Source organism: Empidonax traillii, unplaced genomic scaffold, assembly GCF_003031625.1.
Source record: "Empidonax traillii isolate 1590-97213 ecotype Southwest subspecies unplaced genomic scaffold, ASM303162v1 scaffold232:size1090087, whole genome shotgun sequence".
Taxonomy (NCBI): Eukaryota; Metazoa; Chordata; class Aves; order Passeriformes; family Tyrannidae; genus Empidonax; species Empidonax traillii.
The window spans coordinates 136,834-160,778 of NW_020955425.1; the positions used below are offsets into that span (position 1 = coordinate 136,834).

General features: G+C 39.2%; 1 long non-coding RNA gene across 1 annotated transcript in view; it reads right to left on the minus strand.

Annotated features, from left to right (window-relative positions):
* LOC114059555 overlaps window positions 1-23,103 on the minus strand; it is a 49,497-nt gene extending 26,394 nt beyond the window's left edge. Inside the window, exon 1 of the long non-coding RNA XR_003571693.1 lies at window positions 22,818-23,103. This is a non-coding gene — a long non-coding RNA (uncharacterized LOC114059555). The remainder of the gene's footprint in view (window positions 1-22,817) is intronic.
* Between the last annotated feature and the right edge of the window lie 842 nt (window positions 23,104-23,945).

Sequence of the window (23,945 nt, forward strand, 5' to 3'; positions counted from 1 at the left end):
GAGTTTGGGTCATATGATGCTGTCTAAGAGAGCCTAATTATTGACTTAGTATCATTTGGGTAATAAATTCTGAAAATATGTCAGACTTTTAAAGAAATACTAGAAAGCAGATTTTTTCGAGTTTCTCGAGTGTTTAATTTTTAGTTTGTTTCCAGGAAAATAGTACTGAATAAAAGGAAATCTAAGACCCCTGTCTACAAATCGGAACAATTTTTTGAAGAGGTAGTTGAAGAGGCAGCTAACAGAAACGGTAGTGGAAAGTATAGAAAAGTACCAGATCCTGTACCCCTGTTCCACCCACTGGAGGTAGGACAAGGTAGCCAAGATCCACTCCTACTCACAGGCTGAGAATTTGCCTGCCACGGGAAAGTCACAGTCAACCCTTGTCTACCCTTCTCCCATGCCAGCAACTCAAATCCTTTGCATAGGTCTGGTAACAGGATCAGAAGGCGGCACTCTACCTGTTTTTGATGGCATTTAATTTCTTAGATCACATCTGTACTAGAAAACAAAATGCTCCACACCCAGTCAAGAGTCGTTAGCAAATTACAACTCACATTTGCCTGGCTACCCATTTGCTCTCTTGGGCCAGGGTGGCCTTGTTGATACTGCCTATAAGAAGACTCCCTAACCCATGCTATTCCCCAAATCCTTTAGTGTCTTACCTAAGTGCTTGCTGGCCTAGATGAAGAGCACACCAAAAAACATGCTAGCAGTTAAATGACATGGATTATCACATGATAGAGCTCAAGCATGTGCCTGAGCCAGGTTTAGCTCAGTAATGCAGATGTAACCTTATGCACTACATCCAGTTGGCAATTATTACAACTGTACTAGCCTGCTCCAAATAAAAAATGCAATGACTTGAAAACTAGTAATCTATAGGTATCTTTCAGACCAGAAATGTCAATTAATGCAGTTTAAGTTTGAGTATAATATATGACAATTAAAAGAGAAGAAAGCATAAAAAATCTAATATATTAAAATCTGGTAAATTAAGAAAGTCAGAGTAGGACAATAAAAGGAAAACAGTTCTTAGCTGATGTGTAAGTATTTTAAAATTGAAACTGTAAAGCCAGTTAGATGAGTGAATATTCTTTTTAAGATAAGCAAGGTTACAATAAAGAGGTCATTATAGGACCATTTGGGTAAATGGATTTACTTCATTATTAAAATGCATTTTGGGTCCCACCTGCGTGGACCCCCTCATAGGATAAAAGCCTGAAATATAATGCATTAATGCTTTAGCGTTTTATTCTGAGACTTTCAAGAAGGATATAATGCTGAAGTGGACATGCTTCAATATAAAATAGTCACCTCATCATGCACATAATGGGGTAAGGATTCCACTGAATATTTATACAGTTTTCAAAAAAAGTATTTGCAGTAATGTCTTGGGATTAGCGTAATCTCTGTACTACCTGGACAGTTTTTCAGTATGTGATATTAGGTTGCAGGTCATATTTTGACTAGTTATTTTCATGATAATTTCTGACTTTATAGGTTGTGGAAAACTGTGTGCAGAAAAAACTGCACAAAAAGATAAATAAGTTTACATTCATAGATTACTTTGTGACTTGGGATTAACATCTGTAATCTGAAGACAGAAAATAAAAAAGGAAAGGAAATTGTGGCAAGTCAGACAACGTTGGAATATGATCTGTTAGGGTTCAGTTGAGTATTATCTTTTAAGTCACTCAGAGGTAAAGAGAGGAAATAAACTGCTCAGATAAAAACAACATGCAGATTCTGAAAAGATATCAGCTACTCTGGTGGGTGCTGAGGACATAAAGGACATAAATGAAATAAATTGGACAAAATTTTAGGATGCTATAAATCAAAGGAAAATAGCCAGAGTTTGAGAAATAAGATTGAAAGTAGGTGTTTGGAAATAGATTTTAATAGGAAATTATTCTTAATGGAACACTGATAAGAAAATAAACCATCCTAACAAGTATTCAGCATAAATTTGCCTGTTGATTTAGTATTTGGAGATGCAGGCAGCTTTTCTGGAGGAACTAACTGGCTATTCTGGCTTTATCGTATTGTCATCATTCAGATGTGCAACACACAGTAGGGAACTATGTTAGGAAAAATCAGTTCTGTAGTATAAATGTACAATTCTGTACCTTTGGCTTGTTTTGACATCACTAGGATTATATTTTTGCCAGTAATAGAAACTGCATTTGAAAAAGCAAGAGAATATCAATGAAGAATAAAAGAAAGTAGAATTATATACACATAGATGAAGAATAACATAGAGCAAATCTGCCATATATATTACATACCTAGTTGAAAAAAAAATATTTTTTCTTATAATGACCTTGTCATTTGGAAATGCAAGTGAATTATATAAAGTTATAATACTGGGATGCCCCTGAGTATAGTTTTAGAAAATTACATGAAACATCCAAACAAAATACTTCAAGTTATCCACTTCTTTCCGAGTACATTACATATTCTAAACCTAATGTCTGAACTGCCAGAACTGGTAGTTCCTGTTTTGAGGAAAAGAGTAGTTTGAAGACTTCTGCAAAAAGACGTTCTAAAAAATCTTATGGCGGATAGTGCTGCTAGAGAAGTTTTCATAGATTGCTTCTCTCTTCATGGTGAATACATTCTGTGTCCATCACTCCTGCTTAAGTCATCACTCTGGGGGATTGCCTCTCTATGTTTCCTGAGAAAGTGAGGGGACATAGTTTGTAAGAGCTGCTGGAAGCTAAGTTGGAGTATGGGAAGGAGAAAATAACTGCATTCAGAAGTTTGGCTGAAAGGTAGATGCATTTCTGGAAATGGAGATTGGGTGTCTCTGAGCAGGAGTGTAATGCTACTGGGAGCCCTTCAGCCTGTTTACTCAGTCTGTTGAGAGTACACCTAGGTATCATGCACATTTTGCAGATGGATAGATCAGATAGATTATGAAGAACAACTACTAAATTTCAGGAATTCATTGTGAAAGTACCCTATGACTAAACTGCATGAATATTAAAAAGCAAAACCAAACTGTAGAAACCACTTCTGAGAAGAACTTTCATATATGACTATGGTATAGTTGCATGGTCTGCACAAGTGAAATAGAGCAAAGAAGCAGAAAATCTAGGCTAAATGTCATAAACTGCTGAGCAGTTTATCACTTCCTTTTTTTTTCCACCTTCTTTCCAAGGAAATAATTTGAAGACTCCTGAGATAAACTATCTGTGGTTAAAAAAAGTAAAGAAACTGGATTCTCTAAAGGCAGGAATTTGGTAATAAATGTGAAGACAGATCGTCACTGCAAATTGATCTGTTGTTATCATGCATCCTTTGTTTTCCTTTTCTTGTTCCAGAATATTTCTTCTTTATTTAGGCAAAACTCAATGAAAACAATGTAAAGTGTGACATACCTTTACCACAAACTAGTAACTGTGTAATCATCAAAGAGAGACTCGATAGCGTAATTCAACTAGCAACAACCTTACTCTATTTCACCAAACTTTACCTTTTTTGAGACAATAGAGAGAGATACAGGCTTTGAGTCAAATCTCCCTTCTGTTATGCTTGATTCTCAATGAAAAACTAGAGTTATGCCTGTCTGTCCATCTACCTATCTGTCTGCTTATTTATTAAGAAATCATCATTCTTGTTTTACCTATTAACTGTAAAACTAAGAAAATATACAAAATCCCTGTTTTATACAGTTCTTTAAAGAAAAGGAAAAAGTAAGAAAAAATTACTTACTCTAGATTCTAAGAAAATTGTAATTACTGATTTCCAGAAGAGTTACTGGGAGATATAGAGATGTATTTTTTTCAAGGATCTGTGGGGTCTACTTCTCTGTAGTACTGTAAAATTTCAAGTAATCTGATACCTACATTTACAGATGAGGCAAAATCAAAGAACACTCCTGCAAAATGGCCAGAATAAAAGTCAGTGAATAAAATTGTTTTATTTGTGCTACAATAAAGTCAGAAAAAGGAAAATTTTTCAATGTTCAGGTAAAGGAGAATGCAAAGGATAACATGAATGAAAACATTGTTGGAAAGCAAGATTTATAAGGCATGTTCCAAAAGAGTTGCACTTGTTTAGTCAAGAGAGAACTGGGGAAAATAATATGACATCTGAAGATCATTGTGAAGAAGATGGTCATCAATTTTCTTTTGTACCCAGTTGTGGAAGGACAAAAAAATTTAGCTTAATTTGCAGTCAAAAATAACAGGCTACATATTTGGAAAATCCTTCTAAGTACAAGGGCAGTTAAAGACTGGAACCAACCTATTTGTCAGTGATGCAGCATCTTCCTCACTGGCTATTTAGAACGGATTAGGCAAAAAGTTTCTGTCATCAAAATGCTCTTATATCTTCTTTTATAACTGTTGGCTCCACACAATAAATATTCTGGAATATTAAGAAGTAATTTAAAAAATAAGTTTGGAACATGGAGATGAAATCAGATAGTCCGAACGCATGATAAATCAGATAAATCATCATAAATGCGGGTATCTTTTTTTTTTTTCCTGAAAGATGTATTCTTGAATTTTGTATGCCTTTGTTTATTTTAATTTGCACTTATTTAAATTTTAAAGTTAATATACTTATAATTTCTATTTACAGTTCATCAATAAGGAGAAAGCATATTACCTGTTCATGCAAGCAGTGCTATTGTTCTGCTTACACTGCTTGGTTCTCTGGTCAGGAAGCTGGTTTCAGCATGGTCAATACCCCTTTTTCTTGGCTTCTGGTTCTATCTAGCACACACTCCTCAGGTGTGTATACCTTTGTAGATATTACAGGGAAATATTTTGAATTCAAAACATATGTAGTTTCTTTTAAGTCAGATATAGATGACTAGGTTTATTACTTGACAGACTATCTGAAAAAGTCTGATTCCTAAAACCAGAACTTTGATGGTGAATTTTACTTTCTGTGGTTAACAGACTATTTTTACAGTGGTAAATGAAGTCTGTTAGTAATAAAAATGAAATCTAGTGTCTATGCTGTGATAATGGAACCCTAAAGTGAAATTAGTTAGTGATATTAGAAAGTATCATTTGCATTTTTGCTCCAAACCTCAAGTTTTTTTCCTGTACTAAAAAACAACATTAAATAAAATGTATGGTTCATGTTACCAACATTCATAGCCTTGATTAAAACAGGAATAATCCATGTATATGCTTTTGTTAGAGCATAAAATATGTAACATAAGAGCAAGATTATTGAAGGAATGAGGATCATTTGACTATTCAGAATACTGACAGAACTCAGTCTGTTCAGAATACTGGCTAGCATGTCTGTGTTTTCTAAGAAATTCCACTTCAAGGATGATGAAAAAACTGTTTATAATTATTACTGTGGTAATCTGTTAGGTGCTTAAGGACTTACGTGTTCATATCAAACAGTAATTAAAGTCTTCAAATTAAAGTGTTTATCTTCCAGTGGCTTTTCTTGTATTGGGTCTGTGACGGGAAAGGCTGTGAACATTCGCAAATGGACATTTTATTGTACCCTCATCCCTCAAATTGTGTTAGAAACATTTCAATTATTAGAAGCAGCTGTATTAAAAATGTGAATTATGTACAGAGAATCAAGTAGCTTTCACCCAGTTAACATCCCAGAAAGGAAGATTAAGTAAGTAGCATCCCTTCATTTTGTAGCTTGTTATGTCTTGTTAACTTGATAAGGAACCAAGGGGTTCCAGTATAACTTTTCTGTTTAATACTACACTTGAATCATTTAGATTTACCTGGCTTTGGTTTATGGTTTGTTCTTGGGGTTTTGTTTGGTTGTTTTTTTGGTTTGTTTGTTTTGGGGGTTTTTGGTGGGGTTTTTTGTTTGTGTGTTATTTTAAAGTAGGAAGCATCTGCTTATGGTATTTGAGAATTAACTTACAAAGAGACCTCCAAAGTCTTATAACTTTTATAGTACAAGCCGATCTGGAGAATGATTGTTGCCAACTTGAATAGAATTATTCAAGAATATGACTCGTATCTTTTTATTAATACAGTTTATATAGAAGAAAAACAGTATAGGTGAGAGAAGTTTGTGGAGGAATGTGTCCAGCAAATAACTTAAGAATGTTTAACTCACACTTTTTTACAAGGATAGGAAAATGTAATTCCTGGATAGAAGTGAATACTGCCTTAAAAAGGCCTCTGAAAGTTATGTGACTTGACTTCTCATGACAGTCAGAGAAGTAATTTACAATCCAAGATGTTTTGTGAAGAAAGAATAATGGCTCTAAATTACAAGATGCCTAGATCAATTGAACAAATTGAGAAAAATGAAAAAAATATAGTAAGGCTCCTTTTACTTATAGCTGAAACCTCTGGTTGTCTGATTTTACTTGTGAGAACTTCCTTCTCAATATGCATACTAGTTTAATAGTTACTGTAAACAAACATTAATTTTTACAGTTGCAAATGCAAAGTATAGTTTAATCTTTCCAATTTAATATTTTATTGAACAGTTTTAAAAAAATGTGCTGACTACAGAGAGTATTTACTTAACAAGAGCAGATTTATTATGATGAGAAATTTAGTTTTTTCTGCGTATCTTCAGAGGCCTAGCACAACTGCTACAGAAATCAATCTCTAGCAAGGTGCCTGTATCTGTTTTGGGTAGTATGAATACTCAGAAACATACAGAGTTAATAATATAGAAGGATCGAACCCCCATTTTCAAAGATGTTAATTAAATTATAATTTAATAATTTAAAAAATATTACTTACAGATTAAATAAGGACATTCAGAAACAGAATAATTAAAGGGTGGTTAGGAAGAAAAATATATGCACTTTGTTTAAATGTGGTAAACAGCACATACAAGGAAAGAGGAATGATATAATATTTATTTAGCTTGGCAGGAGAATATATGATTGGAGGTAGAATTGGGAAAACATGGTGTGCAGTTATTCTGAGCTATTCTGTTTTAGCAGATTTAATAATGTAATGTAATCCCCATATTTAATGGAACTGCAATTGGACTGAACAAAGTAGTACAAACTCTAAATCAGAAAGATATAGGTTGGAAAGTGTAAATGTTAGTGTTTAGGAGTCTGGATAATTATTGTCCAGTTTTGAGAAATAAATAAGAAAATATCAGAATTATGAAAATATTTTATTTGGAAAAGTAGAAATTGCATTTATTGAAGTTTTGGGCTCTTCAGACTAACAGTGTAAGCTACAGCAACAGTATAAAGAAGTAGTTACTTTATTAATGCAGTTTGTGTGTTACTTTGTATAGCCCAGTTTTCCACCCAAGCTGGCCTAAGCACAGAAAGTTATTTTAATTGCCCAGTTTTTTTAAAGAACATAAATAAGTCATCTGGGATGCTTTTGGAGGCTTCTTTGAGTGTTGTGTAGATGGATTTCATTGCTGGTGGGCATGTGCCCCTGGAGTGCAAGAACAAATTATTTGGATAAGCAGAGTCCATTAAATGGTATCAGCAGACTACTGCTTGAGGCACCTTCATGTCCCCTGTCCTCAGGGCATTAAATAGCCACATGAGTACAAACATTGATGATTTCATTATTTTCATCATACCACAGAGATAGAAATAATGCAGTACACGTACCGTGTGATTTACTTAACTTTATTTGTGATAGTATAATTAATTTCATGGAATAAATTAAGTACCCTTATGACCATTAGCAAAACACAATTTGAGTTAACATACTAGATATATCTTTTTATATATGTGTGGTGGTTTTAATCTAGGCCTTCCCTGGTTACCAGTTTGTAACCAAGGAAAGGGTAGTGTTCCCAGTATTCCATATGATTTTTACGTAAATCGAGGTATAAATAAGAGGGGAGGAGCGGCCTTCGCTCTCTTCCGCCGAAGTTTGGGACCGAAGTGGGTCCCTGCATTGGTCTCGCTTATCTAAGGCTGAGGCCTGCAGCATCCACTGGCCTGCCACGTGGAGGCTTGGGGAGTGCTGGCCGTGTCTGCCAATCCTGCTTTCTAAGGGACATGATGAGATTTGTTTTACTAGTTATTTTACTAGTTCTCGGGTTTGATTATGCTTATCTATTCGGTGTCCCTTTTTGTTTCCTTTTGTCCCTTTTTCCCCTTTCCCTATCCCTTTGGGGGGTGTTTGGATTCCCATTTGCTGTGTACATAGCACCTTAACTGTAATATACATAAAATATATTTTTTATATAACTAGCTTGATTTTTTTTTTTTTTTGGGTTCTTCAATTTGCCTAATTTTTTTTCCTTTGCCCTGGGGGAAGAAGGAAGGGGGAAAGGGGGGGAGGCTGCTACTGGGCTTTGGGCATTTGGCAGGGAGCCAAGTCCGAACCATCACAATATGGATAAAGGAGTCTTAGGTTACTGGGGTTTAAGATTTTCCCTAATGTGATTCTTTGGAGAGCAACATAACCCATAGTAATGTTTCCTCTTTCTCAGAAGAAACATACAGCAAGGGAGGGAGAGAACTCCTTAAACAGTATCTTAAACTGTCTCTAAGACAGAAGACAATTTGTTGCTAAATTTCACAGGTAAACCTATAGTTATGATTTAAGACAGTCTGTCTTGTTCAGCATCCTAAGAGCTGTGATTCTGATCTTCTGGGACATATCCAGAAGACAGGGCAAGTGGACAGGGTCCACTTGTGTTGGCAAGGAAATCTGATGGAGGCAAGAGGAACGTGATTCTCAGCACAAGTTGCTGCCCATGCATGTAGCAAGGCATAAAAAGATTCATCATCAATATGGCATATCTTTGATTTGTGTATTTTAAAGTCCAGGTCCTAAGAAGACCAATTTTATTACTTGCATACCCTTGCATTCCCTGCAGAGGCCTTGATAGGGACTGGCTTTGTGTTAAGTGCTTTATGTATTTATAGCCCTGATAATAGCGATTGTCTTTGTATTTCAGCACCGTGTCATACATAGTGCTGAGTGACTTGTTGGCCTTGTGGCTTTTCTCTCCCTCTTATTCTATAACAAGCTATCCAGCTTATTAGAAACAATAAACACCAGAAAGAAGTTCCCTTCTACGACTGATTGCAGAAGCAAATGTACCATTACAAATCAGTGACGGAGCCTTCTGTCTGTGCAACTTTACCGAAAGGGTGAGGGGGCTGGCAGTTCAGTGTCAACTATCAGTGCCTCAGCAATTTCATTTGCTCTTTCAAATTCAGACTGGAGTAGTATCCATAATCTCCTAACCAATCACTAATCCGCAGGGATTTTGAACTGTCAGCCTGCAAGATGTCTATTTTTACTTAGGGATCCATGCTATAGAGAAAAGACCTTGGATTCCTCATAGGAACTCTGGATTACATTACAGAGTGCTACTCTTCAGTCTTTGTCATGAAATAAGCATGAATTTCCTTTTGACTTTGTCTTTGCTCTGCCTCCTCCCAGAAAAAGTAGCTATCATCACAGCCTGCCTCAGAAGATAAAGGGTTGAGGTGTAGTACCACAACAGATCACTGATTCAGTTCACACAAGTCTAAAACTCTGTGATCAACAGTCCTCAGACTTACAAAAACAACATTGATTTAAAACACTTGGTTATGGTTTTGCTGTTATACATCAAATTATCAAGAGCTTTTTACTTCCCAGAGGAGAGATCCTAAACGGCAACAGGTCCATTAAATCAGCCTCTAGGTCATCTTTTAAGATCAGTGAAAACATCTCAGCAATTATAGTCTCTCCCAAAACATTTTGTACTTTATCTACATTGTGGACAAAATTGATTAAAAGCAGAGCCTTGCAATGACCTGGTACGTGGTGCATCAGATGTCTGTGATACATAAAGAAGTCCTTTCCTCATTAAACTTTGAACAAATGACACTTATTACAGTGTCACCTTCATACTCAAAGTACTAAGGGTCTAGGTGACAGAGAGAGGGATTTGCTCCCATTCAAAATCTCTGTGATGTCCAGGAGATGCTTTCTCTCCTTATAATTATTTCAGAGTCAGTACCCTCTGCTTTGAACAGAAAGTAAATTTGGGTTTGTTTTTCAGGGACTTGCCAAACAAGTGCCCATAATCAATGCGATAATTAATTATCTATTTGTCAACAAGCCTTTGAGGGGCAAGAACTTTCATGTGACATATGGCTCTGAGTTAAACCAGTCAGAACCAGGCAACATTTGGGGTTAGAGCCGATAATGTTAGAGGCTCTTGAGCCTTTCTAACCTTCAGCATATCTAACCATCATAGCAGGGAGTCAGCAGCACTGACCTGTCCTCCAGAGTTACCTTTCTCAAATGGGGACTTTTAAACGTGTGCTTGTTCATAACAGATACAAATTGATGTCTGTTCTAACTAGAGGGATGCTGAGAGCTCCTGACAGAATATTTTGTTTACTTGTGTAATAATATGGGCTTTGTGTGCCTTTTTTGTTTGTTTGTTTTTTACCTTGCTTTGTGTCTTGTGAAACTTTCAGTACATTCTTTTTACCTGCTTAGCCAGACATACTCTTCTGAAATACTAATCAGATCCTGCAGCCAAACTCAGTAGGATTATAGCTGATAGATTGGGCATTGCTTAGGTGAAATCTGCTGACAGAAACTGTATTGCAACGTTTTGTGTCAAATAGAGGCACTTTAACTAGAGTTACTCACAAACCTAAATGAAAAGACTTTCTGTTTGAATATCTGGTATCATCAGTATCCCTTAACCTCTTCTGCTTCAGTAGTATGGGACTGTTCAACAGCTTTGACACTAAGTGGAGTTTACATATTTTCTCTAAAAGTCCATTTTTTCTGCAATAGCAGCTTATCGTCTGTACAGCGGTACAATATACCTTACCTTGTAATAAGATTTCTAAAAGGCTGCTGTTTTACTTTTACCTAAGAACGGAGACCTCTCTTACCTATCTGTATAATTCTTTAATAATAGAAACTGGGCTTTCTTATCTGCTTGAGAAATATTTCTGTGCCTTGTAAAACACATAGTAGGGAAAATGGGAGTATACTGCATGGGTTATGACTCTCCTACTGAAATTATAGGAAACTATCAAAAGCTTCTGCTGATTTTATTATGATGTTAACTGTGCCCACTTAAGGTCTCCTGCCAAACTCAAAAAGTAATGCCCTTCTCCTTTAGAGGAGGCTTGAACTAGTTTATCTTCAGTTTTCTCCTTCATATTTTAGATAGAGTTTACACTGATTCCTTGAGCTTTAGTTATTAGCAAGTAATTTGCTTTGAATGGGGATGATTTCTGTGGATTGGCAAATTTTCTTGTCTTTATTTCCACTCCCTACTATTTTTTTAGATTCTGCTTGCAGAAAGACCAGCAGGGTTTTAAGAGCACAATATGCATGACTGCATCTTTTCCTCTAATGCATCTTCCCTAACAGTGGAAAAGAATGGCTCTGTCAGAATGTGCTCATCTAAGCTTCCAGTTCCCCAAGATCTTGGAAGGGCTTCTGTGCAATAGCAGCTTCATCGTCTGCCACAGATAGCAGGCAAACTGGTGGTTGATTGACAGACCTAAGAAGAAATAGATTACCAGCCCAGGGGCAATGGAATATTCTTCAGACTATAATTACAGCACCCCTCTAACAAACACCAAAATTTGCCTCTTCAAAACAGCAATAAATGTTTTAAAATCACAGACAAAAAGGATGGACAGGAATCAGCTTTTCACCTTCTCTATCAATAAATAAATGAGGGTGCATCAGAGGACACTAGCAGTAGGCACGATCAAAGCAAATAATACAAGAAATTATATTGGCTTATGTGTTCATGGGTAATATACTCACAACATTATTGAACTAAAGATAGAATGGTTTAAAGAAGTTCTCATTGGTCTAAGGAAAGACTACATGAGACCCTGGCAGAGAGATCTAGTGAAGGTCACTGACTAGACATCAGGTTCAGGAAACCGTCCAAGCTGAAATAAAGTTGGATGCTGGAACCTATGGGCATTATCAAATGTGCTTGTCCTGGGCCTGCTGTTCACTGAGAGAATATTTGGATAAGAATTGGCTTATGACAGCAGTTGTAGATAGGTAAATGGGCCAAGTATATGCCTGACCTGAACTAGTCTGACCTCTCTAGTATTCTTAAAGTAAAGTTTATTTATGCATCCTAACCTTCTCACAGTCTTTGCAAAAATGAAACAAAATACTTTTAGGACCTCCCCCTCTTTAAAATTTGATCAACTATTGTCAATCTCAGTCAGTCTCGTTCCTTTTACTGCAATCTTAGCTTTGCTAACTTCATGGTCTGTAGTATTTCAAGGATTTTATAATATATGTTAATGAAATGCTTCTACTTCTCCTCTTTTTCCTTACTTAATTTTTCTTTCACCTAAACTAAAATTTATTAATTTTCATCTCTCTAGAAACTTGTTGCTACCATTGTAATTCTGAGTAGTGATTTCTCTCGTTCCTTATGCTGGCCTTCAGATTCTCTTTATTACAGAGGATATCTTTGAACCTGCCAAAGAGAACAGCAAGAAAATTAATAGAAAATCCGTGGGATAGTGTTGTTTCCATCACAGTAATTTGGGAGGAGGAATTTCATTCTGATCCTTGTAAAGTGAATAAATCAAATCCACAGATCTATGATACCAAATCTGTAAGTCATGTTCCCAAACACAGCAAGCTGGGATCACAGCCTTTGGACATTCTCAGAAATAACTTCCCTTCTCTTCCTTTGAACTTGGGAAGTTGTCCTGACAGTAAGCTTATCCTCCTAAGACACTTAGTAAGGACAAGGAAATTTAATGGGAAGTCTCTATTTTTAGCAGAGATTAAGGTGGTCAATGCTTATGTTCAGTTCCCTGGTTAACCAGAAGTCCTTCCAATTTTCAGTAGATAGGCATAGGTGCAGCTAGAGCTTGGGGAGGGGAAGAGCGGATGGAGGAACAGGGAAGGATCTATAACTCGTCATAGTATTCTTTTAGCCTTTGCGTCCTGCTTCTGGTAAATCTGCACCTGAGTAGCCAGTGCATTAAAGAAAAAGCCTATCCTGTTTGTTTTCTTACTTCTACCACTTCAGGTATTGAGGAAATGAAGGCAAACCTCTGTGCCAGGGCTCTGTCTCTTCAACTTTGTATGTATATCAACAGGCACAGTAGGAACCCATTCTGGTTTGAACATACTGTAGTGCAAATGGCTGACAAAAAAGAAAGGAAGGAATTCACATTTTCTGTTACTTGTGTGGCCTCTGGAATGATTAGTATGTGTTTAATGAATTCTATAGGTACACTTTATTTAAATTAAATGTTTGCTTTTTAACATGACCACCTTATTATGAAAGTAGGGCAGCCAGTATTAAGGTTAATTTTACTGTATTATTTTAAAATAACACAATAAAAACACTGTGTTGCACAATTTTTTATGATGAAGTTTTAGATTAAGTCAAACCGCTGAAGGGGTGGAAGTCGCTGGCAGAGCAGTTGGAACTATAACCTGCAGAATGTGGAACCTGCTTCTGATAGCTTTTCCTTTTCTCTTTTAATGTACTCATCCAGTTTATATTAATGACTACTATGTTCAAAGTTGAAATATCCACTGGGAGATGAAAAAGCAGGTAATGTCATTTGTTCTCTTCAGGTCCATGAATGAAATCTGTAAGAGCATGAGATGTACTAATTTCTAAAGTCTTGAAGGTCGTGCTAGCCAGAAACAATCATTTAAGTTCACCAGCTAGCAGTGATTAGTTCTTGCTGAATGAATCCATTTTCAATGCAGTACGTTCTGATAACTTTTTTTCTTAAATGTTATGTACATTCATGGTTATTTAATTTAACTGATAGAAAATGAAGGGCTCTTTTCTACATTTTGATTGAATTCCATTTTCCATCTACACACACACTTTTATAAATTATAATTGGAAGACTAAGTCATGGTAAAGAGAAGCCATTAATTTTCTATAATAAAATGTAAAAATTAAGAATCGGAAGTTCATTATATAGGTGGTGGAATGAAAATTGTACAGGCATGAAATCACAATCTGGATAGCAAGAAGAATCGTATTTTGCAAAATAGGTATATTTAGTTGAATAAGGGCCTTTAAAATAATAATAGTTTAAGAAATTAAAAAAAAAAAAAGAAAAAAAAAGGAAAAAAAAAAAGTAAAACCAGACCAAAATAGGCTGACTAAGACAAAGCTCTTATCCTTTCTATTTTAAAAGGTAGCTAGAATTGATAATTGAACTCAAGGACACAAACCAATTCATCCACTCTGCTGATAACATGCACTTGTAGTTCTGGGTCCTAAACAAACACAATATGGGCCTTGCAAGTGCTTTAGAAAGTCCTGGTTAATAATCAGTTGTCCAGGAGTCCCCTCTGACCCACACAGGCCCTCCTTCGTCTTGGAACAAAACCCCAGCAGCTGTTGCTTATATGAGCCATCGTGGTGCAGAAAGTGGAACCCTTTGCTGCCGCTGCCGCCTCCTCTCTCGGTTTCCTCACTGCATGTAGGGAGAGAAACCTGCATCTGCAAATTACTTTCAGAGCAAATCAAAGAAAGCTGGGCAGCTGAGTTACTGAAACCTGCCTCAGAATAAGGTAGAAGGAGATGACCAAGGGTTAGATGACCCCGACTATCAAGTGTGTTGCCTTGACAAATAGTAATTGCTTGACAATTGCTCTAGGCTTGGAAAACATATGTTATCCTGTTCATGCTGTATCCACTGATAGAGATTGTTTTCATTACACATACTGGATATTTCTAACTCCACTGAACCTACTGATGTGTGAAAACAGATAAGTTCAAACTAGAGGTCTCAAACTTGAAACTCTGAAACTTGAAAGTCTCTGCTTTGTTTGAGTTACTCCTTTTGGCTGGCGGGTGTCTGTCTTTAACTCAAGAATCGGTCTATATCCAGCATCTACAGTGGTCTTTGGAATGCTTTTTTTTTTTTTTTTTTTTTTTTTTTTTTTTTTTTTTTTTTTTTTTTTTTTTTTTTTTTTTTTTTTTTTTTTTTTTTTTTTTTTTTTTTTTTTTTTTTTTTTTTTTTTTTTTTTTTTTTTTTTTTTTTTTTTTTTTGAATACTGTCTTTGTTAGAGCTGCAGAGGTTTCAGTGAAAGAATATCCCAGTTTTGTGCTTTGAGAATGCTATTGTAATAATTATTTCCTTGTATAGATTTCAGCGGTAAGGCTGTGGGACACATTGAAGAGCAGTCTACACTCACAGCTCAGTATTTAAGGCATATGCAGAAGTTCAGCATTAATTACATATTTTATACACTGTAAGAACTTAAATTTTTTGTCTGTACTGTAACAGAACTTCCTCTTTAACTACTGCCTACAGTTACTGTTTCCTCCCCTTTCAGCAAAAGTTTTAGTGATAACATGAACATGAGCCTCTTTCAGTTGAACACGATTTTATTTTATTCAAAATAAAGTATTCCTTTTTCTGAAAAGTTGCTGGGACTCTCCCTGTAATAATCTTATCTTTTTTTGCATTTCTTATTCCTTAACATGTCTGCTTAAGTATCGAGAAACTTCTCAGTTCAAGAAAGGCTGTAGAGAAACACAGAAAATTACAGGAAATTTTGGGGGGTATAGATTGCTAATATAAAAGAAAGAAAGGGTAGGCAGGATGCAACGCATAGCATATATTGTAACATATGCAATATAACCTCTCGTGGTTAGAGAGGTGTATGCTCACTGTATTAAAGGAAAGGCGTCAGGAGTCTGTCAGAGGTCAACACATGGTCACTCATGACCTCAGGGGCATAGACATGTAGAATCCTTGTGACATGATTTGCAAGAGAATGTGTGGGCTTTGATTCATTCATTTTCACAGCATCAGAAAGTAAATAGGAGACTGCTTTCTTATTTGATGAAGACTTCAGTCATCCAATTCAACATCTTCCATTAAACATCTTATCTTTCCCTCCATTTTCATGTGCCTCTTGCTTATTTTCAGCAGGTTCTCCCTTTAGAAGGATGACTCTTATGCATGAGAAAAGGAGAGTTTTGCTAGTACTTGTAAATTTGTTGCCATATAACACAACCTGTCATTATTTTAATTCTTGCTTTCAAATGAAAGCAAATCTGCCAGTCTATGTGTTGAAACTGTGTCTTATTAACAACTAAAATTGTAATACCTAAGTGTAATATAAAGCTTTTTATCTATAGACCTCAAGCTTCTTTTAAGCCTTGAATGAGATTTTGGTCCTTGTAAAACTCTCAGAGCTCAGGTAGAGGTGGCTGAGGCAAGATTAAACAGGATTTATACCTTCTCACTGCTGGGCCTCTTGACAGATAATACAGCTCTTCTAGCCTCCGAGTGCCACTGCCTCAGCCCAGCATTTAAGCAGTGCTTTGTGCAGACTCTTCCACTGCATCCGAAACTTCCCCTCTTCCAACAGGAGGAGGCTCATGGCTTCCTTCCACAGTTCCTCCAGGAGGATACCTGGTGAGATATGAGGCTTTAAGTGCCCTTTCCCAGTTCAGGTCTTCATATCTAATGTGAAGAGTGTGGAAGACTGGTATGTGGAGATGTGATACAGCATGAGAACTCCTTTAAGAGAGATCTTTGTGGCTGGATTAGCCTTTTGACATTCAGTAGTCACTGCTAACTTGGTATCTTGCCTCAGGAACTGTGACTTTTATATTTTGAAAAGGACAAATATAGGTAAACAAAATATTGCTAAACACTTATTTCAGATCTTAACCTATTTTAGAATTTTTATAACCCTAGGATGTGTAGCATTAGTGTATCCTATAAGCATTATCTTGTCTCTTAGATTCAATGAGATGTAGAACAATTTTAATTGTCCCTATCTTAGAATCAAAAAGGGCAGTGGTGAAATTCTGAGTTGAGGACAGGATTATGGCACTTGTTTAAACTCCCATTCCAAACCTTGGCCAAAACACCATAAATCTTCTACCTTGATGTAGATTTAACATCAGCAGTATGATTTAACTTGAAATGTCTAAAGGACCAATAAGTAGCAATCTGTGCTCCGATAGTATGATAAAAGAGAGAGTGATTATATTCTGTAATGTGTTAATCAATCCAGTTTATTTAAGCATGTTCAGGAAATTATCCTAAGTTGCTTAATTTCTTTTTTAATTTGTTTACAGGTCTACTTTACCTGTAGTGCTGACGTATTGTGATAGTTTGTTTTTTATGACTTGCATCAAGTGTGAAGCTTTCAGAGCCGTGTGTCAAAGGTAAGTTATTTCAATAATATTGTTGTTCGTATATGTCCCTAAAAATATTGTGTGTTTATGGGAGAAGTTTTCATCGCTCAGTTGAAGGCTCAGCTTTGTTGATAAGTCACAGTGCTGACTAAAGGATGTTATGAAGCAGTATGAGCTCCTGCAGGGAGCTCTGAAAGAGATTTTCTCCCAGTGCTTGCCAATATACTGAGGAAGTGTGCGTACTGCACCAGCTTTTAAAATAGTGCAACCTGATCCTTTCTTTACAGCTCAAGGGGTGGGGGTTGGGAGCAGAGGTGAAAGAATAGTAGCCCAGATCCTTCTTCCCCTTTTGGATCTGGTTTTCTCTATTGAGTGAAGAGAGCATTAATTGAGCATTACCATTATGAGAAGGTACCCTCTGCTCTCACCCTTCACATTTCTTGTGACATAGGCCATGTTTAATCTAGTCTGTGTTAGGAGAAACTAAATACACTTTACAGTGTCTTAATGAGCTTCCCCCTCATTTTCATTTTCCCTCACTGGTATGTAAATCATTGCTTGTAAGGGATTAAAATTTGTAGGAGTTACGAAACCAAAGTGATTGCACTAATGTAGTTAGTTAGTCTGCAGTGTTTGTCACTCTGCTTAGTGTTGTAAAACTAAGACGAAATGCACTTTGAATCAAAAGAGACTATCTAATATTTCTCTGTCCAACTAATAAAAGTAAAATTGAGAAACTAAAGAAAGTGCTAAACAAATCATTTAAAACCAGGATGGACAATGTACAAGTCAGGAAATTGTTTTGTTGAGAGTTTCACTTTTGGGTAGGGTTTTAAAAGTTATCCAGATACAGGAGTTTATAGATTTAACTTGGAAAGACTACCAAAATTAATATTTAGTCAGTAGTTGTGACAGCCAATCAGTACACTGTCATACAGTGGAATCTTTGTGAAATTTACTGTTTTATAAGAAAGGATTTTCTTGCAAATACCACATTCAGCCAGAAATGAGGATACTAAGAGTCCTGAAAAAGTACAGTGGTCTCAATATTCTGTTTCAGTAGCTAGTGTTGCCTAGTTTTCAGCATATTTATTTTTTACTTCTTCATGCAGTCTAAAGGCATATTTCTCATCTGATGAGCTACTACTGATTTCCTAATTTCCATTCCCGTTTTACAAAATATTTGTTTGTACCTGTAATCCATTCTGAGAGCACTTTTATCATCCATGCTAAGTATATATGGGGTACACATTTTGAAGTAATGCCCTGATTAATAATATCTATACTTACTCAGAATGTTAGCTGTGTATGTAGAAATATGAATGAAAACTACTATGGTGCTTAAAATATTAGTAAATATATTTTGATTTTTATGAACCATTAATGCCCAATTTGAAACCGTTCTATTACACATCTATCAATATAGCTAGATGATTAGACTCAGAATGCAGAAGTAGCTTCAAGAGAAGGGACTGAGGAAAGTAATACTGCTCATTTCCAAATAACTAAAAATGAAACCTGCATAAAGGTTTATCCAAGAATGCGATCAGTCTTCAGTTAGAAGGATCATGCCATCACTGGCTAACTGCTGGAAAGGAAGAGAGAGTTTTCTTTTCTTAACCACTTTCCATAAAACACCAGTTACTATAAAAGGATAGCTGGAACTCTGCTGCTTTCTTCCTGTGCCTCAGGCTCCATTTTTTTAAACTTTTTTTTCTCCCCTCGGTATCTTATTCATTGTAAATAACTACTTCACTTTCCTGCTGTTAATTGTCATATGGCTGCAGCAACATAAAATGGTCACTTTGGATAACATAAGAGCTGGGTAGGAGCCTCTAAAAAGCAGTAACTGGACTTGGAGTCTTGTTAGTTATGCATGGCTGCTGCTTGTTAAAGTGCTACTGTGCAAAAGCTGAAAACTGCCTGCTTGCAGAACCAGGAAAACTATGCTGTCTGAAACAGTCAAACTTCCAAATGCAAGTTAGTAACACCCTTTACAAATGAAAAGATATAAATGTGTTTAAAGTTTTAAATGAAAGCTGTAGAAATCCATAGCACAGGCAGGCCCTTATGGTCACCAGAGAAAACTGCTTGTTATCTTTGGGAATTATGGTGCTGCATTTTTTTTTAAAAGAACTGGTGGGTGAAGTACAGACTTAGGTTGCAAAAAAAAATAAAAAGTATCAGACACCAAAGGGTACAGTCAGAGTAGTCACAGACACAATACTACAGCAGGAGTTGACTGATAATCTTTTTCAAGTGTGAAAGAGGAAAGGGATGGTCATTCAGATAATCATGTGCTAAATTACTCATTTGTATACTTCAAGTATCAAAAGAAAAGCATACGTATGTAAATTAATCATAAGCAAGTCTTACTTTTATAAACAAACAAAAAAAATTGTCTTGATCTTGCAGACCTAAAAAGCCTCCATACTGCAACATAAAATTAAACAAAAACTACATACTGTATATATTAACATACAGGTTTCGACTTCCCAGTGAGTTAATACAAATTCACTTTTCTTTGGACTCTAGTATCCCAGATCTAATCTCCAGTGTTTTTTGATAGATAAACTAGAAAGAGTTATCAATATGAGAAGGTGTGTATGCGTGTGTGCATAGATTTATACACACACACATGCATTTATATATATCTCTTGTTCCATAATAGGTTAATTTAAGATATACATAAGTAATACAGAGAAAGTATGCTGATATTTTAATTGCTGAACACTAATACTTTTACATGTGGGATATTGAATTGACATTTGTTTATCATCTCTGGGAGTGTGACAGATCTATGGAACAACTAATATCAATTCAAGGCCAGAATTTGAGGGCAAAGTGGGTTTGAAGTACACAGAAACTTAGCTCATGGTGATGGGAATTGGCTCCAGTTTCTGTGCCTCAGTCAATTAAGCCACATCCCTACCCAAGCTGCTTTGTCAATCCGCCTAGTACATCTACCCACCTTTTGTTTTCAGAAAACAGGCAGTGTTGGGGCTTGCTTTCTACTGTTGTCACTTTGATTTCTCTCTGTGACAAGCTCCAGAGCCACAAAGGCAGCCTGGCAGCAACACTCAAGCTCCAAGTGCAGCAGAAGTAGGGAGCCTGCAGGAGCCAGTCACAGCTCTCAGGCACTGGCCAACCCCTTGCCTGTAGAAGTTAGCATGCTTAAGCTGACACTGATCCCTCAAGGGACTAGCTACCAGCTAAACAAAACTGGAGCACAGGGCTAGCCAAGCATAGATTCTCTGTGACCCTGTGTCAGGACCTGTCATCCTGTTGTAAAAGCCAGCTATGTTACCTCCTTGCCCTTTGAGACTTCCAGGGAATCCCCAAGTAAAAGGTGGGGGAGGGGAGTTATCTACATCTCCATGTCTCCGGCCCAAACTTTTTTAAAAAAACCCAAACAAACAAAAAACCAAGATAATAAAATACTTTAAGAAGGCATATTCACTTCTTATACGAAGGCTTACTGCAATAAAGCAAGAATAATTTGCTCCATTAATTATAGAGAATGGAAAATATGGCAGTATCTACGTGGTTAAAGAAGTGAGCATACTGTCACTGATGGTATCGCGACTGTTGTATACAGCTGGGAAAGGCAGACATTTGAATGAATATTACTGGTAGGTAAGAATATTTAGAAGCCAGGAGTTCTGTAAAGGCTATTAAATATGCTGAGGGTAGAAATCCTCATTTGCTTGTGCAGAGGAAATAGAGCAAAGATACACCACAGCAGAGAAAGCTAGCAGGACAAAGGAGATACTATTGACTCATTCCAGACTGCCGACTTAGCAGCTCAACTTTGTTTCCTTTTAACTTTTGTAACAGTAGGAGCTCAAAGCTTCTGAGTCTATTTTCTGCACAAATAGAAACACCCAGACTTCAAAAAGTAGTACGCTTTGAAGAAACCCAAACCATTAACACATTAAAAACTGTGTGTACTATTAAACAGGGCTTCATGGTTACTTGAATTTTGCAACAAGTAAAGGCTAATGTTTTAGTAACAATTTTTACACTGCTGCATTCTGGCAGACAATTCTTGAGAAATACCAGTTTGTAAAGCAGTTTTTGTTGTTTTTAGTGTGATACAATTTTATTGACTTTACAGTGGGTAAGTACTGCTTCAATATTTTCACAAACTGAGTAAACCCTACAGACACTTTTTCCCAACACAGTAGCATATTGCAACAAGTTTCTAACCCTATAACATTACACTTGTAACACTGGGGAAAGCATACGATGTGTGGAATTTAGGTTTTGTCCTCGGTGCTTAAATCTATATATCCCTTTAAACAAAAACAACAACAACAACAAAAATTTTTATTGTCCAGTCTGGACAATGGAGTGTCCAGGACCATCAATATGACAGCTTCTACACTGACGGTTTCCCTTTGCCAAAGTCACTTAAGGAGCATGTTTCCCTTCAAGAGACCGGCCCCCGAGTCCCGGCTCACTCTCAGAGGGATGTCCCGGACTCAAGTGAGCGGTGTAACTTCTCAGACACACCACGCTTACAAATACACCTCGTCTCTCCCACGAGAAACCCCTTCTCGAGCGTACAGTAAGCGCTTAAAACGTCATAAAACGTCATAAACGCAAACTAATCGGCATCGTGTAAACCACGCTGGTGCTGGGGCGTGTGAGTTGGATTTAACTTTTGAAGTGTTTAGTGACGGGCTCGGCGGGGCTCTGCACGCCCCCCCCCCCCGCTCCCCGCGGGGCCGCGCACGGCCGTGGTGCCCGCGGGGCGCGGAGCGGGGGCAGGAGCGGGCGGGACGCCCCTGTTCTGCCGCGGCGTCGGGGGGCCGCGCTCCCCCCCCCGTTGGCGCGGCGGGCTGTCACTCAGGCGACGTCACAATACGGCTGTGTGAGCGCTGTAAACACTAGGGCGGGCGTGTGTGTGTGTGTGTGTGTGTGTGTGTGTGTGTGTGTGTGTGTGTGAATGACGCGGGGGAGCGCCTCCCCACCCCCGATCCCCCCCCACCCCCAGTGTGGCACCGAGCCGGCGCGGGGGGGGAGGTGGGTGTGAGGCGCGCCCCCGGTTGTTTCCCTGCGCGCATGGTAGCGGCACGAAAGGTAGCATCACTGGAGCAGGGGATGATGTAATTCTCCCTCCGGCCAGTGACTGCCTGCGCTTGCACCGATCCTACTTGCAAACCGGAGGGGGGTGGTTGTTTTACGCGTGATCGTATCAACATCTCCTGACCGCGCACCCCCCCGCCCCCCTCTTTAACCCCCCCTCCGCTCATCCCTCCCCTCCGCGGGGCACGGAGGAGGGATGGGGTTGTGGGGGAGGAGGGGAGCCCCGCGCCGTGTGTGAAGGGTAAACACGGCAGTGAGCGCCGCGCCGAGCGGTAAACAAGTCTAAGGTGCCCTCCCGCCGCATGGCAACTTGCAGCGGGCGGGGTGTCCCCCCCCCGCACACACACACGCACGCACACACACTTCCCCTTAACAAAAGCCCATTTAATATCAGCGTCAGCTTTTGTTCGGCGGGCAGCGGCAGCCGTCCCCTCTCCCGATCACCTTATTTCACCAGTCGCCCTCCCCAGTCAAATCCGCGGGGCCCCCACGCCCCGTCCCCCCTGCGCGCATCCCCACTCGCTCCGTGGCGCTGTCCCCTCGCCGCACTAAGCGCCTCTGAACCTCCCCCCCTTCCCGGATCTCCCGGTCCCTGCTGCCCGCTCTCTGGAGCAGCAGGCAGGTAGGCGAGCAGGCAGCCCCCCAACCCCCCGAAAAGGCGGTCGCTAAATGGCACTTACTGTCAGCAGAAAGGGTGAGGGGGAAAGCTCTTCTCTCAGTGCGAAAGCAAAACAGCCACTCGCAGGACGTTGCCAGCATAGGAGACAGCGAGGGGAAAAAAAAAAAAAATCTTCCAGTAGCGGGGGGGTTGGGGGGGGAGGGGGAGGAAGGAGGGGGAGGATTCGCCTTTCAACCGGAGAAAAATAAAATCAAAAAATAACCGTGTGTGTTCCCCCCCCGGTTGCCTTTTTTGTGCAGTTTCAGCAAAGCTGCGAGGAAGTTGGTCCTTTTGTTCCACTATTTATAGATTGCGTCAACATTGCGAAAAGGAGAAGGCGGAGCGGTGGCACTTACTCCTCGCCGAGGGGTGGTGGGGGGAAGATATCGGGGTGGAGGGGCGGGGCGGGGCAGCGGGGGGACATACAAGCCCAGCGAGTACAAGCGACTTCAGGGCTCTTCTCCACCCCGCGCCGCTGCCTCCGCCGCCGCGACCACGGGGGGAACCGGGCGGCGCGGCAGCGGCAGCGGCGGCGGGAGAACCGCGGCGTTTCCCCGCCCGGCTGCCGCCGCACAGCACCGCCCCGCGGGCGGCGAGGCGAGGCGCGCCGAGCCGGGCGGCGCGGCCACGGCGAGGGCCCCGCCGCTCGGTTCGGTGCTCGCCGGCTCGCCGGTACCCTCCGTCTCTATCTCCCGGCAGAACCTGTTGCGAACCCCCTCGGCTTGGAGCTCCGGAGGGCAGGTGCACGCACGGCCCGGCTCCGTTTTCTTTACGGCGCGGCCCCGAAGGGTTAATCTGGGGAGCCAAGAGGAAAACATTTTAAAACTTGGGGTCGTGAAACTTAAAAGTCTCTTCTCCGCCGCCGGAGACGGAGCGGGAGAGGGAGGAAGGGAACCATCGCTTTGCTGGCCGAAGGCCAATATTTCTAAATTGAATGTAAACAAAGAAAACTGCAAACAGTAGAGGAGGGCCTTCCACTGCCTCCAAGGCTGGGGGAACGTGTTCCCAAAGGGGTGCCGAGCTTTGCCGACCCCTCTTTTCCCTCCCGGTCGTGAGCGCTCGCGGTCACCTCGGCCACCGCCCTCGAGTGCTGCGGTACGGAGGGAACTTTCCGCTGGCGGGGACGGCGCAGGGTAGCAAGCCTGGGGGA